Source organism: Aphelocoma coerulescens (genome assembly GCF_041296385.1).
Source record: "Aphelocoma coerulescens isolate FSJ_1873_10779 chromosome Z unlocalized genomic scaffold, UR_Acoe_1.0 ChrZ, whole genome shotgun sequence".
Classification (NCBI taxonomy): Eukaryota; Metazoa; Chordata; class Aves; order Passeriformes; family Corvidae; genus Aphelocoma; species Aphelocoma coerulescens.
In genome coordinates, this window is record NW_027184085.1 from 9,828,061 (window position 1) to 9,843,828 (window position 15,768).

The window sequence follows — 15,768 nt, forward strand, 5'->3', positions numbered from 1 at the left end:
ATTGAGAATTAAACGATGCAAAAATCCCTGCCAGCTGCCCGCGTGGGGCTCCCTGGATGAGTCTCACCGGCTCAGCGCGGGCGGGTGCACAAGAAACGAGGTCACGGCCACAGGGGAGGCAGGAGCCATGGCACCCGGCTCCAAGCACCACGGCTACCCCCATCCCAGGAGCACCTGCCGGGGTGCGGATCCCTGGCACCGTGCTGCAGAGGCACAAGGGGGCCTGGGGGCTGAGTAAAGCCCTCACACCCATGGGCTTTGCTGTTGGAGGATGCTGCAGCCATGCTGGCAGTGAGAGCAAGGTTTGGAGAGTGTTTTTGGGCTCTCTGAAGAAATTTCCAGCCTGGAGGACCTACCTCTGTATCTTTCACACTTAGATCTGGAAAAGGAAAAAGCCAAAAAGAAAAAAAGCTCCCCTAGCAGAGCTGGTTTGATTTTAGTTCAGAGGGGAAAAAATATTACACCCCATATGTAATGTACTGCTGTTAAAACATAGAATCACAGAAAAAGCTGAGTTGAGAAGGACCCACAAGGATCATCAAGTCCAGCTCCTGGCCCTGCACAGACTATCCCTAAGAATCACACCATGTGCCTGGGAACATTGTCCAAATGCTTCTTGAACTCTGTCAGGCTTGGCGCTGTGACCACTTCCCTGAGGAGCCTGTTCCAGTGCCCAACCACCCTCTGTGAGAAGAACCTTTTCCTAATATCCAACCTAATCCTCTCCTAACACAACTTAAGGCCATTCCCTTGGATCCTGTCACTGGTCACCATAGGATGATGATGACTCAGGTGATAGGTCATGTCACCTTATGCCACTAAGTGAATTCTTTGTTCACCATCTTCAGCCTGTGGAGGCCAAAAGGCACATACAGCGTAGTTTTCATCAGCAAAGCTTTCCAGTGTGAATGTTCAATGGCCAGGGGAGGAAGAGATCACAGCTCTCTTGTTCCAGGTACAGGTGGCTGCCCTGCAGTGGGAGGCACTTGGCTACTTTTGGGGTACCCATCCCCAGGCTGTGCTCTCAAACGTTCTCCACAGGGACAAACTGTTTCCAGGAGCTGGCTTCTTGCCCCAGAAGGGCTGGCTCTTCCTCATCTCTGCTTGCTGCAGCTGGAATAAACACAGCGGAGACGAGGGGTGCATGTAGCTCTCACAAAAATGTTGCTCCGAGGCCTCGCATCCACTTTGATGCTGAATGGATGAGGGAAGGAAAGAGGATAATGTTCATGAATTAAATTTACAGCCCTTTCCTCCTCTGCCACTAATCCCCATTCAGCTTTAATCAGACAAAGAGTCCTCGTGGTCTGAGCTATTGCAGCAACAGTGCACTCCAGAGGGGCTGTGCCTCAGCAGCTGCTGTGCCAGCTCACAATGAAAGGACAAACGTGGCTTTGAGAGGTTGAAACACAGCAGCAGGTAGAGACAACGCCAAGGGGCATTGGGAAGAATGTCAGCCAACACCACACAGATCTGTGCCTGATAGCTGCGCTAACCAGTCAGGTTACATTTTGGGAGTGTTGCAAGAGGAGTGTGGAGGGATGCTGAAAACCTCACTCAGGCAGTGGAGAACTAGGAGAGCTGGATGAGATGAAAAACACAGGAGGTTCATGTGGTTTCTCTTTAGCACTGTCAGCCAGATGGGTCCAACATTTGGCAGGGAAAAGATCCTTTGCCACAGAGTTCAGAATAGCTCAGATGGGAATTTTGCACAGACTCCTTCCTGTGAGGGAAGGGGGAAAGAATAGTCGTGTTTTGCAGGGAGGCTCTGCAAGACCTTGGTCAGGAGGACATTATTTGAAGTTGACATATTGGTTATGGCCTGAAAAACTGGCAGGATAATAATTTTGTACTACACTGTGGAAGGACTTCATGAATATGAAGAGCTCTGCTCTAGCCGACTTGAACTTGAGGCCATGGGATGCATCTGTGAGGAGAAAATTGTGGGACATCAAGGTTTGTTTTGGACAAAGAAATCTTGGTCTGGGACAAAAAGACAAATTTGTGAGCTTGATGCTTTGTGAGGTGGTGTCCATATTCAAAGGTAAAGCATGAGATTCATCTCATCTGACATTTGCCTTCCTCTATGCTAATGTCCCCAGGATTCCCTAACACTCAGTGGAGAAAAACAGGTATTTTCCGGGCATTTAACCTAATTTGAATAAATATTTCAGGGTGAAGAGAACTGTTAACAAGAAGGGTTTGCATGGATTATAAAGAAGCAATGGGAAGAGCTCAGAGACAGACATCCAGACTGCAGACACCTGCATTTGCAAAGCTAAATGCTGACCCCGAGGGAATCTCACAGAAGCCTAAGGGCATTCCTGCTCCAAAGGACACTCAGAGGGAATGAGCAATGAGGACACAGAACACTGAATCTGAAGGAAAACAGGGTGTCCAGGAGAAAACTGTGGCCAGTGACCCAGTGGTGACAAATCAGAGAGGACAAAGCATCTGCTCACCCTCTAACACTGCATCAGGACTGCAGCAGGACAAAGACAGGGCTGGAAAATACTCTCAGGACCCTTGCCAAGGAGCAGAGGAGTTCACAAAATCAAAGAATTACAGAATATGCTGAGTTGTAAGGGACCCACATGGATCATTGAGTCCAACACTTAGCCCTACACAGGACATCCCAAGAGTCACACCATGGGCCTGAGAGCATTGTTGAAAATTGTTGTACAGGTTTGCACAAACTCAGTGTCAGGATGTCATACATGAAATCCCTAATTGTGCTTGGTCTTTGCATATTAAGTGCTTTAATTAATTAATTCTGAGTTAAATATTTTTTAAATTGAATGTTAAAATTAACCCATCAGCCCAGGTACAAAAATCAAGTTCCATTATCAGTGTTTTCAATTGTTGAAAGTAGTTTATTAAGAGAGTTGCACCATTCCCAGTTAGAAATTCCCCATTTAAAAATCCCCAACTTATGTCCCCTTCTCAAACTTTAAACCACCTGTACACCATAAGAGTTATCTTTCCTATGTTCATTGTCTACTTTTTCAAGTGTTTTAAGAGGTATTAGATATATTTTAATACTTTTTTCAAGGGTTTTTACTTTGCACTTTAGTCCAAGAACTAACTCCAAAATCCCAGATTCTAACAGCCAATTGCTATTTTTAGCCCCATAGCCATTACCCTGCAGGCAAGCTCTTTGGCAACCTGAATCTTAATGACGGCATGTTACCACCCTTATCTCAACTGATACCACCCCTCTGACAACGACGAGCTATTGGTGGATGGAGATGATCTGTCAAAGGGAAAGCACCAATCACTTTAAACCAAAGGGGCGGGCTGTGGGCGGAGCAAAGGCACTATAAAACAACGAGACAGGCGTCAGAGGGGGAGTCCTTGGCCGGCTAGCTGTGGTGGGCATTAGTGCTGGGCATTAAAAGCCTTACTCCTATTAAGGAGCCTTTAATAATTTTTTTCCTGACTTTTGGACCAGCTAAAAGTCAGCCCAGCACTGCAAGTCCTTTTTCTCTGCCTGAGGTCCAGTGCTGTCTCAGCCAGAAGATCTCAGATCCCTGCACTCCTGGGGCATACCATCTACTGAGCCATAGGATCCCAAATTTCTATATTTTTCTAATTTCTGTAATTTTTCAGTTTTTCTGTTTTCAATACATTATTTTAATTTTTTATTTAACTAAGAGTTGTCTCTTTTCTCACAAAGGATAAAGCCAGCTCTCCTGCTTTTGCTCCATGGCCAAGGCACTGGCACATCCCACATCCGCCGAACAGCAAAAGCTGTGTAAGTGGCAGTATAAGCACTCAAAAATGTAGAAATTATGAGGCTGAGAGCATCCAAAGCTGATGGCCTTGGAATAAGGTGCAAGGATGAGTTTTGAGAAACCCCTGCATGAAAAGGGGAAGTCCTTTATCTTTGTTTGATTCTGTGAGAGAGCTGCCAGCTCCCAGCTGTGCTGCTTGCTTGGCTTTTGGCCAAGACTCCGGAGTGCATCACAGCCCCCCTTTCTTTCCCTGCTGTTGGGAGGGGCTCCTGGTTTGGCTGATGGCCCAACACACACCTAAAGCACTAGAAAAACTCTGCTCTTCCTTACAGAAAGATGAGACATGGTACAGATGGCAGCTCCCCAATCCCCACATTCAGATGTAATTAGTACTAAAATTTAGTACCTTCAGGACTGGCTTCAGAGCATCCTGCAGCTATATGTTTTGGTCTGTAAAAACTCACTCTGCCAGCACGGAACTGGTGAGGCCACAGGGAGAAACTTCCACTAAATGACATCAGAATTGTAGAGTTTTCTGGTAAATCCTTGAATTACAAGCAACCCTCAAGAAACACATTAGGTTCAACCTACGAGGCTCCTGGATACCTCCAGCCACTCAAACCTCCAGATCCTGCAGGGAAACATGCCTTTTATTGCTGCTTGGTGCTGTCTTTGCAGATCTTTGCACAGAAAAGCAGAAATAGGGTTGCTCGGTAGTTTGATAGGAGACCTCTAGAGACACTTGTCTGCCTTATGGGAAGGTGTATTTAGAAAGGAATGCTTTTCTTCTACATCTGTGTTGTCTCTATAGGGTATCCTAGTGCCAGAATATCTGGGGTTTTTCCGCAGTCAGTCAGACGGATGCTGCCTTCTGCCATCAGCCTGAGGAACTGGGTTTTCCCTGTGGATGTGTCAGCCAAGGCTTGGCTTTAAGGAACTTCTGGATACAGAAGCACCAGTGTCACCATATGGGAACAGGAGGCGATAGCTGGCTGGATGAGAGCTGCAGACTAGAGGGGAATTGCTGGGTGTGGGAAGAGGCAGATGATGGATGAAAATCCTATGATAGAAGCAAAAATTGCTTTACCTGACATCTTTGTGAGACATCAGCATTTTTGTATACACACAAATATTCCATGGTAGATAAATGTCTGGCAATTAAGGATTAAAAGGCAGTGAAAAATTATGGTATCTGACTAAAATTTCCTGTATTTTGGACTCTGAGTTTTCTTAGATTTATGTAGTTGCAAGTCCCCATTTTTCCAAGCAGAATTTTCTGTGTTAATGCATGTAGCTCTGAACATAAAAGCAAACAGCATCTGGAAGCAAACTACTTATAACGAGTGCCATTAAGAATTTCAATCTGCAAACCACAAAATGATCCCTAGAACATGTAAATGACTCTGCCAATCTGTTTCTTTCCTACCCACTAAGCATAACAATGACACTATGTTTCTTTTCCTGGTTGGGGGTCTTGCTGCTTACCTCGGCTTAATGAGCAGGCTAGAATCAGCATCTCTCCAACAGAGAGATGGCAGGAGGACTCCCACTACCACAGGCTGTGTATGCAAAAATGCTGCTAGCAAGGATTTTCTTGCTTATTTTCTAAGTCCGTGAGAGACTTTTCTCTCTCACAGAAGAGGTAGCAGAGTTATGTAAACAACCAAACACCTGCAGCCTTGAAAAGTCTTGTTTATGGTATAGTAGAAAAATATTTTGACAATGGATGTTTTAGGATTTTAGCCAGTCACCCCCAAGGGGTGGCTGATCCTTTGTCCAATTAGACTATGAAGAAAAAAGTCTATAAAAGAGTTTGTAAAATAATTAAATGAATCAATCTTGCTGCACAATTCCTGCCTGCTGGATCTTCTCTCCTCCTCCTCCCTATGGCTGCAGGACACGGTGATAGGGCCTAGGCCTGTGGTAATAACAGGCAGTACCCAGGCCCCACAGGCAATACACATCCTACAGGAAAGCCATGTAAAGTGAAGCCATTCATAGAATCACAGAACCCAGACAACCCCACTGCCATGGGCAGGAACACCTCCCACCAGACCAGGTGGCTCAGAGCCCCATCCAACCTGGCCTTGAACACTTCCCAGGATGGGACATCCATAATTTCTCTGGACAACCTGTGCCAGGGCCTCACCACCCTCACAGTAAAGAATTTCTTTCTAATATATAATCTAAACCCGCCCTCTTTCAGTTTGAAGCCATTCCCCTTTGTCCTGTCATTACATGCCCTTGTGAAAAATACCTCTCCATTGTTCTTGTCGGCTCCTTTCAGGTACTGGAAGGCCTCAATTAGGTCACCCCTAAGCTTTTTCTTTTCCAGGCTGAACCATCCTAGCTCTCTCAGCCTTTCCTCATAGCAGAGGTGCTCCAGACTGATCATCTTGGTGGCCTCCTCTGGACTGGCTCCAGCAGGTTCCTGTCCCTGCTGTGCTGGGACCCCAGAGCTGGATGCCGTGCTCCAGGTGGGTCTCAGCAGAGCGGAGCAGAGGAGCAGAATCCCCTCCCTCCCCTGCCGCCCACGGGGCTCTGGATGCAGCCCAGGACACGTTTGGCTCTCTGGGCTGTGAGTGCCATGGCTGGGGCATGTCCAGCCTCTCACCCACAGCACCCCCAAGTCCTTCTGGGCAGGGCTGCTCTCTGTTCATTCCACAGCCGGTGCTGATTCCTCAAGCTCTGCCAGCATTTAGTCTCCCATTGGCAATGGAAACAGCCTTGATAATGACTAGAAATCCTAAAACTATCAAATAATTTAGAGGCAGGCTCCCTAGGGAAGAGTAATGGCATATGCAAGTGGTTACCTAATCACAGTCTAATTACACAACTGGAATTTGGCCAGGATGCTGAGACTAAGAGCAGTACCCTAAGAAAAGGATTTTAGGGTCTCTGGTGAGTGAACACACTTGGGATCTTGGCTCTGTACACTAAGCAGGAATTGTAGAGGGGCAGAAAGCATGCCTGGTGCTGCCAAAAAACCACTCTGGGATAAGCAAATGATACTGAAGGTAGGTTACTTCTTCATGGCTTCATATTTCTAGATATTAGACAGCCACCTCTGCCTTGCACCAGTTCCTAGACACCTCAACAGTTAATTGGCAGGGGCAGCTTTTGGTTCAGATGGTGGGCCCTGGCTTAACCTTCTGCTGGGCTTCCCTGTTGTGATCCTATCCGATTGTATTGATGGATGTCACTACAGACTGTGTGGCTTCGGTGCCCAGATTTGAGAAACTTTAGAGATGGGGAGAGGGAATGGCATTTCAGCAGACTGGGAAAGTTTGTGTGCCATAGGTGATGGGAGGCTAGACCTGAGCAGCTTTCCAATCCCTCCTATACCACTCTGCTTTCCACGGCTGCACCTGCCCTTATCTCAATGGCATTACACTGTTGCTTCCTTTTCTTTCAGGATTGTTTTGCTTTTGTGTGTGTCCTTTCCCTCAGTGAGAATCATCAGTTTCTTTGCACAAAGCAAGACCTGGCAAACTCATGCTGGTTAAAGGCATTTCCTGCATCCATGCTCTGACTGTAAGCTCTGAGTCCTTCTAAGGCAGATGGGAAGAGGTGAGGAAGAAGAGAAGCAGTGTTGGGGTCCCTCCCCCTGCCATGTAGCCCTGGGAGAGGGGCCCTGGGGGGGAGGCACGGGGTTTCCCTGCCCCTGCTCAGCCTCGTTCCCCATGGGTTGGTTTGTGTTCCCCTGCGCGGGCAAAGCAGCTCGGGTCCTGTGACTGTGGCAGAGTCTCTCGGCAGAGCCCCGGCCGTGCGGCTGGGGAAATAAACATCTCTGAAACATCTAGCAAGAATCCGTCCGTATATATTTCTTTTCCACGGGACTCCTGATTTGATATAGGCGTGTTGCAGTATCCCCACTGCAACATAATGGTGGATATTTGAGGGCGGAACGATCCCCGATCCCTAAGCGACTTTGTGTGAGTAAACCCTGGAAACTTTGGATTCCTCTTCTTGGTTTTGTTTTGCTATTCCATATCTAAACAATGGAGGAACCGTGGGAAGACTCTTGGCTTTCAGAGCCGCATATGGACATTTATCTTAAACTTAAAATGATTCTTGAACAACGGTTTGTAAATTTTAGCTTGATTCAAGCTCAGAAAGAACTGAAACACTTCCTGGCATGGTTGTTTAAGAACTTTTTCTATGTTTCTTGGGATTTAATTCTTACCAAGAGCTTTTGGAAGACTGTTTGGACCCAGTTAATATTTGAGTCAAAATATATGCTGATGGAAGAATATTTTCGTGAATATTATTTAATAACCGAGACTGTTGAGCAATGTCAGCTGTGTCCTGGTGAAGGGAAGCCTGGCTCAGGGACCGTGCGGCCTCGGCCACGTGCGCCGAGCGCTCTGCGAGCAGCAGCGAGACGGTTCCCGTGTGCGGGCGGAGCCACGCGGGCCGCAGTGTCGGCGGAGCGAGGCGCGGCAGGAGCGGCGCGGCCCGGCAGTGCCCGCCCGGCCCCGCGCAGCGCGTGGTGGAGTGAGCCCCGTGAGCACCCGAACGAGAGGGGCGGTGCGCGGGCGGCGGCTGGCGGCGGCGAAGCGGAGCCGTGCCCAGCCGGAACGCGCGCTGGAGCGGGGCACGGGGGGGTCATCGCTTGGGGGCCTGGCCGAGATGCAGCGCCTGGCAGCGGCAACGCAGCTGCGACCAGAGGAGGCGACGCACGGAGAACGGAGCGGCGCGGCCCGGCCCGGCCCGCGCGGCCCCGAACGTGACCCTGGGAAAAGCGCGCCGATAGTTCCAACACGGGAGCGACCGAAAGAGAGAGCAAAGACACAGCGAGACAGAAAACAGCAGCCACTCGGAAAAAGGAAAAGACCATAGTAGCTAAGATCTTAGGGACAGTGAAATGGTATAATGTTAAACAAAATTATGGTTTTATAACAAGATGTGATAACCAGCAAGACATATTCGTGCATAGAACTGCTATTAAAAGGAATAACCCTGAAAAATGCATCCCAAGCTTGGGAGATGGAGAGGTGGTGGAATTCAAAATCATACAAGGTAGAAAAGGGTTACAAGCATCGCAGGTCACTGGGCCTGATGGTGTTCCTGTAAAAGGCAGTATATATGCAAAAAATCGTAGTCATGTTAGACAATATCTCCATTGTAAACCCCCCCTACAGTCTCCCTTTCCTAATCCCACCTTTCCCTTTTACCCTATGTCCTATTACCCCCAGTGTATTCCCAATCCGTTTTTTCATCCATGGTTCCCCTCACAAAACCCTGCCTTTGCCAATTGTTTCCCCAACAATTCCTCTCCGATGCCGATGGGGGGATGAAAAGGGGGAGGGAAGAGATTGAACCCTCTCCTGCCTCAGTTTCCCCACAGGCATGTCCAGAGAGTTCTGTCTCCCTTCTGTCAGCCCTAAGATGTTCCACAGAATCTGTTTGGACATTTAAAGACTCAGGAGGGTGGCTTGTTTTGTTTTGAAACTGTTCTTGTTATGTTTATCCAGTTGTCTTCATTCTCCTTTTATTAAAATAAAACGGGTGAAATGTTGGGGTCCCTCCCCCTGCCATGTAGCCCTGGGAGAGGGGCCCTGGGGGGGAGGCACGGGGTTTCCCTGCCCCTGCTCAGCTCGTTCCCCATGGGTTGGTTTGTGTTCCCCTGCGCGGGCAAAGCAGCTCGGGTCCTGTGACTGGGGCAGAGTCTCTCAGCAGAGCCCGGCCATGCGGCTGGGGAAATAAACATCTCTGAAACATCTAGCAAGAATCCGTCCGTATATATTTCTTTTCCACGGGACTCCTGGTTTGATATAGGCGTGTTGCAGTATCCCCACTGCAACAAAGCAGGGAGGGAAATGACAGCCCTAGAACCAAGCAAGTACTTTTCAGAGTGGAGATGGGGGCTGAGGGTGTCAGAGGCCGCTGCTCCTTCCCTTTCAGTGGGTTCAAATTCGGGTAAGTCTCCCAGGTCTGCTGAGGGATGGCTGTAGAGTCATGGTGTACTGCAGAGGGCACCGGGCTGCCCCATCACCCCACAGTCATAATCCAATGACCAGGGACTGCTCACCCTTCAGCTTTCATAGCTTCCTGCCAAGGCAAACTGTGACCATGGCAGGATCCTTGCAGACCCCTTATCACAGTGCCAGTGTTTAAACACCCTATCTGTCCCAGGCTATTTCCCTCCAACCTTTGCTGATTTTCCTAAGCAACTTTATGTAACCAGCTGGGCTGGATTTCCATGAGCATAGAGCAAAGGCTTATTGACCTCGTTTGCTGTTTTATGGTAGAAAAAAAGTTGGAAGACCAGTATTTTCCTTTTTTTTTTTTAATTACATTTTATTTATTTTTATCCTCAACTTTTGGAAGAGGCTCAAAGAACTTGTGGATGATGTCTGTTCTTATTGCAACATAAAATTATAATATACAGCCCAAGAAATTTGGGATTGTTAACTACAGTTTTGAATTTTGCTTTTGTATTTGCATTTTATCAACTTATTTCATTCAAAGATGTGGAACAGTCCCCAGATGCTGTCCATCCTCTTCAGAGTGTTCCTGAAGGGAAGATTTCAAGAGGATTCTCTATTTCAGTTATTTCTAGAAGACTCACCCTCTCAGACCTGCCATCAGGGATACAAGGTGAAGTTCAGCAACATGGTAATAAAGAATTATGGTCCATAAAACAACTTTCAGGCTGTAATGCTGCATCTTCTGTGACTTATCTTCACCTGCAGTTTGCTCTGTTATTAAGGGAACCATGCCCCACAGCTGCCAGGCAGGCTGTACTGTGGGCACATGTACATAAAATCTGAAGAGTCCTTAATTTTTATTTTTTGTTGTTTAAAAAAGGAGTTTTGAGGGAGTAATGGGGAAAAATTACAATATGGACGGTGAGATATTCCTTAATTACTTGTTATTGCTTGTCTTACACTTCAGCAATCGGCAACACAGTGCTAGACATTGCACAGGCATTTAACGAAATGGATAAGCTTCTCTTACCTTTGCATTCAAAATTCTTTTGAAAAGGATTTTTCTAAATCCTTTGGAAAAGAGACAAAAAGTCAAGTAAAAACGTGAACTAGAGAGACTCCTGGTGAACTGGGAAGAACAGAACTGCAAAATGCTTGCTTTCTGCACGCCCCTTTGAGGAGGCTGGTGGTGAAAAATGTCACAACAGGGCTTTTATTCCGCTATTGCAGCTACAGAAGCTTGGAGGAGGGAGAGCCAGCTTGCCTGCCTGCCTGCCTGCCTTCCTGCTTTCCCCTTTTTTTTCCAGGTAGCAGGAAGGCATGGTACACATGCACACTGGTTGAACTCCAGCATTATGGAAAAGTTTAGCTGGAAGGTTAGTCTGTTTCCATAGGAAGTGTCAGTCACTTGGCTCTTCTAGAGGGCTGGTGTCTCTCCTCAACTGTGTGAGGTTGGCCTTTCCCTGCTGTGTACTTTATTCCTCTAGAAAGTAATTTTACAAGTGCATTACAAAAATTCTCTGACAATAAACATTACACATAAATACAGTTCAATACCCTCTTGTATTCTTCATGGGTTTTAGTGAGGCATTTTTGTTTTAATGTACAAACTCCTCTTCTGTCCCTGCTACTCTCAGGTAGCAGGTATGCTACGATAAAAAATCATGCCAGAGATGAGAAACTCTGTCTTTCACTTTGCTCCCACAGCAAAGTGAAAGATATCAAATATTTCTGAGGGATAACTCTTATGTCTGTGATACTCTCTCCTAGAGGTTGACTGACTGACTCAGTGGCTTTTGAGTGTGGTGTTGGGATGGTGATGCCAGTCAAGCATGCAGAAGAGCCCTTTTTGGTCTCACAGCTTCTTCCTCAGAGCCGATTGCTTCTGCTGTGTTTGCCAACAATTTTAACTTTGACAAATAGCTCCCCTTTTATGTCTGACAAATGTTCATATTCAAAGAATAATAACTACAAAAGCAAGAGAAAAGGTACCCCCCTAGGCTTCTCTATTGAAGAATAACCTTCTGCACTCCTCAAATATCTGCTAATGTGAGCAGAACAAAAAATGAAGATACATCTGGTAAGGCAGGAAACAACCTAGTGGGGTAAGGGTGTTTTGCACCTTGCCAAGTTACAAGTGGCTCCTCTTGGAAAGGGAAAATACCTGATTTACTCCCTTTGTAAGAGGGAAGCCATGGCTCAATTTAGAAATGAATCCAGTCAAAGAGGAGTATGGAAGAGCAGAATGGATGTCACCTGTTCCTATAGAATCAGAAGGTGACCGTCCCACAGGACTCCATAGATCTGTGTAGCTGATCTGTGGCACCATGACCAGGCAATACTGGTCTGATCCTGATGTGACTAGCCGAGCCGGGTACAATACATGCCACCTATACCTGAGAAGTCCTAAGTCAAACTGAAAAGGTGCAAAACAAAAACAAAGCAGTCAGAAATAGTGATCTCTAGACTGCTTGGAAAAAAATGCCTTTTTTAAATCTGCGAAAGCAAAATTAGAAGACAGAGTTGCTGTGTCATGTCTAAATTTCTAATTTCTTCACAGAAAGGGTGATTAAACACTGGAATGGGCTGCTCAGGGAGTGGGTGGAGTCACCATCCTTGGAGGTGTTTAAGGAAAAACAGGACATAGCATTTTGTGCCACAATCTGGTTGATAGGGTAGTGTTCAGCCATATGTTGGACTTGATGACCTCGGAGGTCTTTTCCAATCTAATTGATTTCTTGATTCTGTGATTCTTCAACATAGACTTTTGGGAAAGCAGCAATAGTCGCACTGTGCATGCTGGCTAGGTGAGGGATCACTGGCAGACAGCATCAGTCCTAGCATGCATAGTTAGATCCTAAGGAACTATCCCTGTTAGGTCCTCTACTTCACAGACCCTGTGTTGCTGGCTTTGCTGCTCACTGCTTGGATAGACAAAGACAATACACATGTGTAGTCCTGGGTGTAGCCTGCAGTGTAATCCTCCTGTGTTGCTTAAGGACAAACTCCCTCAATGTGAACAAGAAATGCCATATTTGGGATGCTTGGGATAATTGTAAGAGAAATGGCTTCAGTTCTATCAACTCTGCCATGAGCAGTTGAAAGACTTTTCTGCAGAGCAGCTGTAATTGAAAGATCAGTTCCCATGGAAGCTGCTCTCGTGTAGAGGGTTTTGTCCCTGAGATGAAAGGATCCCTCTTGCCCCTCCAGCCTTTTGAACATGCATTTGTAATCTAAAAGCTGGCAGATCTCTTTGTGCTATTTTAAATGGCTATGCAGTGACAGTGTCCATGCATCTCATCATTGCTAATGTATTTATAATCAGGACACCCTTTGATACATCCTTCCTTAAAGAATTATAATCACCTCCATGTTGTGGGTGGAGAATTAAGGCACAAAACCTGAAGCCTACCCAAGCGGTCATGCTACGCAGGGGGGAAAGCTAAATGGCTGCAGAGAGTTCCTGAGCATGCCAAAAGGAGAGGCTCACTATAGGGACTTCAGTGGCACGGTGGTGGGTTAGACAGGACAGCTGGAGTGGCAATTAAAATTAAGCCACTGGTTAGTGCCTCAAATGCCAGACCACTGTCACTTCCAGATGTCATCAAGCTTTAGGAAAGGACAAGACTGGGACACTGGAAAGAGGACGTTCCAAGTTGCAGCCCAAAGTCTGGCTGCTTGTTTGGCGGGGGCTGCTGCCCTGTCCACCTTGCTGTCCTACAGGTACAGAAATCCTATCCATTCCCTGACCTTTAAAATTTTTTGAGAAGTTTTGAGTGTTAAAAGCGACATTCTAGTTCATGTATAATTGAGCAGGCTGCTTCCCTGTACATTTCAGTGCATGTCTGTGGTGTTTTTCAGCTAGTGCACTGACTATAGACTGCAATTCACTCCAGAGAATGGTGCATTTCAAGATGTTATTGAAATATCTCCTGCACACAGGTAAGACACTACACAGGGTTGTCCCCTAGTGGTTGTGCAAATGTTACATTTTATTAATAAAGAAATTGATCAGAAATACCAGTGAAAGCCATTTCAGTAGCCTGTTGTCTTACAGCCAAATAAATCTGAGGGCTGCCTCCCAATATAAGAATATCAATCAACTGCTTGGTCTGTGTTCAGTATTGAATTCCTGCCAAATGTCATAGGGTAAATTAAAAGGTTTTTTTCCTTATCTTTAGAGCTTAGCCCCAAACCCCATGTCTGAGATGATTTTTTTTGTCAGTTGCATAACAGTAAAAATGGTTTAACAGATCTAAACCCTTTCATTTAAAATAAAGCCCATGTGGGTTTGCTACACGCTTAACTTCCAGCTTGACCTATTCTCTGGCAACAAATACAAAACTCAAAAAATGCAGAAGAACAAGAAGAGAAGAAGCAAACACAGTTTATGTAGACTGCAAATATAGCTATAGTATTGCTCTCTCAACAGGGAAACTACAGTAAATAGGCAGGTATAAAACAGCTGGCAAGCTGCAGTGACTGGAGTATCACCCATTTATTACTTTCCTATTCAACAGCAGGTGAACCGAGACCAATGGCTGGGGTCTGAGTAGCCAGAGAAAATTAACTCTTGCTCTGCAGGGAACAAAAAAAATCAGCTGTCACTTTGGAGTTGGCAGTAACGCCTCAGTTCTGAGTTTGCAGAGTACCATTTGTTGTTCAGGAAGGCAGATAGTCTCAGTGTATATGGAAGTTACTATAGTGTGCTCACTGCATTGTGTTTTTCCTCCTTAACTCATCATTCTCAGTAGAATTCTCCAACAAAAAAAGTACACGGTTGATGGACAATTTAGATCTGGTCTCTACAACAGGTTTTAGGGCTTTGCTTCTAGTTAAGCATTTGTGAACCTGGCATTCCCTTTTGTGGATTTTTAGAAACAAATCTGGAAAGATCAGTCATGTTTAATAGCTTGAGAACAGCACAGAACTTGGGGTTTTTTTCCCTTCTTTCTATTGCAGCTTTTTTATCACTAAGTTATTTTTGTATTTATGACAACAATGTCCAGAGGAAGGACTAGAAACAATAGCAGAGAAAGATGTGTTGGGGAGTGTCACTTCAGCTGGGAAAACGTAAGGAAGTTGATTTCAAAGAGCAAACATAATTTAGAAGAAGGTAACTTCTGAACCTCTGAAACCTTGCAAAAGTTTCACAGCAGCAGCTTGATCCTTCTTCCAGCCTATCTGAGATGGAAAGGAGAGGAGATATGGACAGAGACACAAGTACAAATTATTCCTTTTGATTAGACAAAGTCTGGTAAAACACTTGCATTTAATTAGACCTCAGAACTGCAGGGAAATCATAACATCTGTGATAATCCCAATGTTCACTGTTACTGTTGGTGGTAAGAGATCTCATCCTAGCTACAAGACACTTACTTAATTGCCATGCTTGCTAATAACCCATCACTACAATTTTAAAATGCATATGACATCATCTGCCCTTGATGAGATAATTTCCCTATTCTAGTATTTACAAGCTGTGGGCAAGATAGGGACTTGCTGTACCAGGTGCCGTGTGACGCAGTCTGTGACAATTATGGCCTCGAATGTTTTAATTTTTAAATTAGGACAGGCAGAGCAATGGGGCCCAGTAAAGGGAGGAAGGCAGTCATGATGAGATTGTGTGGTTGTGGCAGAAATTAGCTTTTGCACAGTTCAAGGGATTTTGTTTGCAACAAGGCTGCAAAGAAGGCAGGAAAGGAAAGGCATCAGCGACCCGCAAGCACATCTTTTGCTGATGAAAAGCTCTGAGGCCCTGAAGAAATGCAAAGGAGCAATGGAGATCTGAAAAGGCCAGGGATCTGCCACTCTACCCTGAGACACATGGGAGATAAATAATAATGGACTTTACAGAGAGAAACGCTAACTTCCCTTCAACTTAACTGGAAAGTCAGTGTTGTGCCCAGCTCACAGGTGGGGCAAGCTTGGATGATGTACAGCCAAAATGCAGAGGCTGGTGTGCTGTAGCTGTTACAGTCTGCTGCTGCTACATGTGATGAACACGTAGAGAAGCAAAGCAGAGATTTTGAGGAATCTAGCAGCATTTCAGCAGCACTGAAGCCATGTCAGGGGCAAGAAGAGATTTCTTCCCGGGTTGC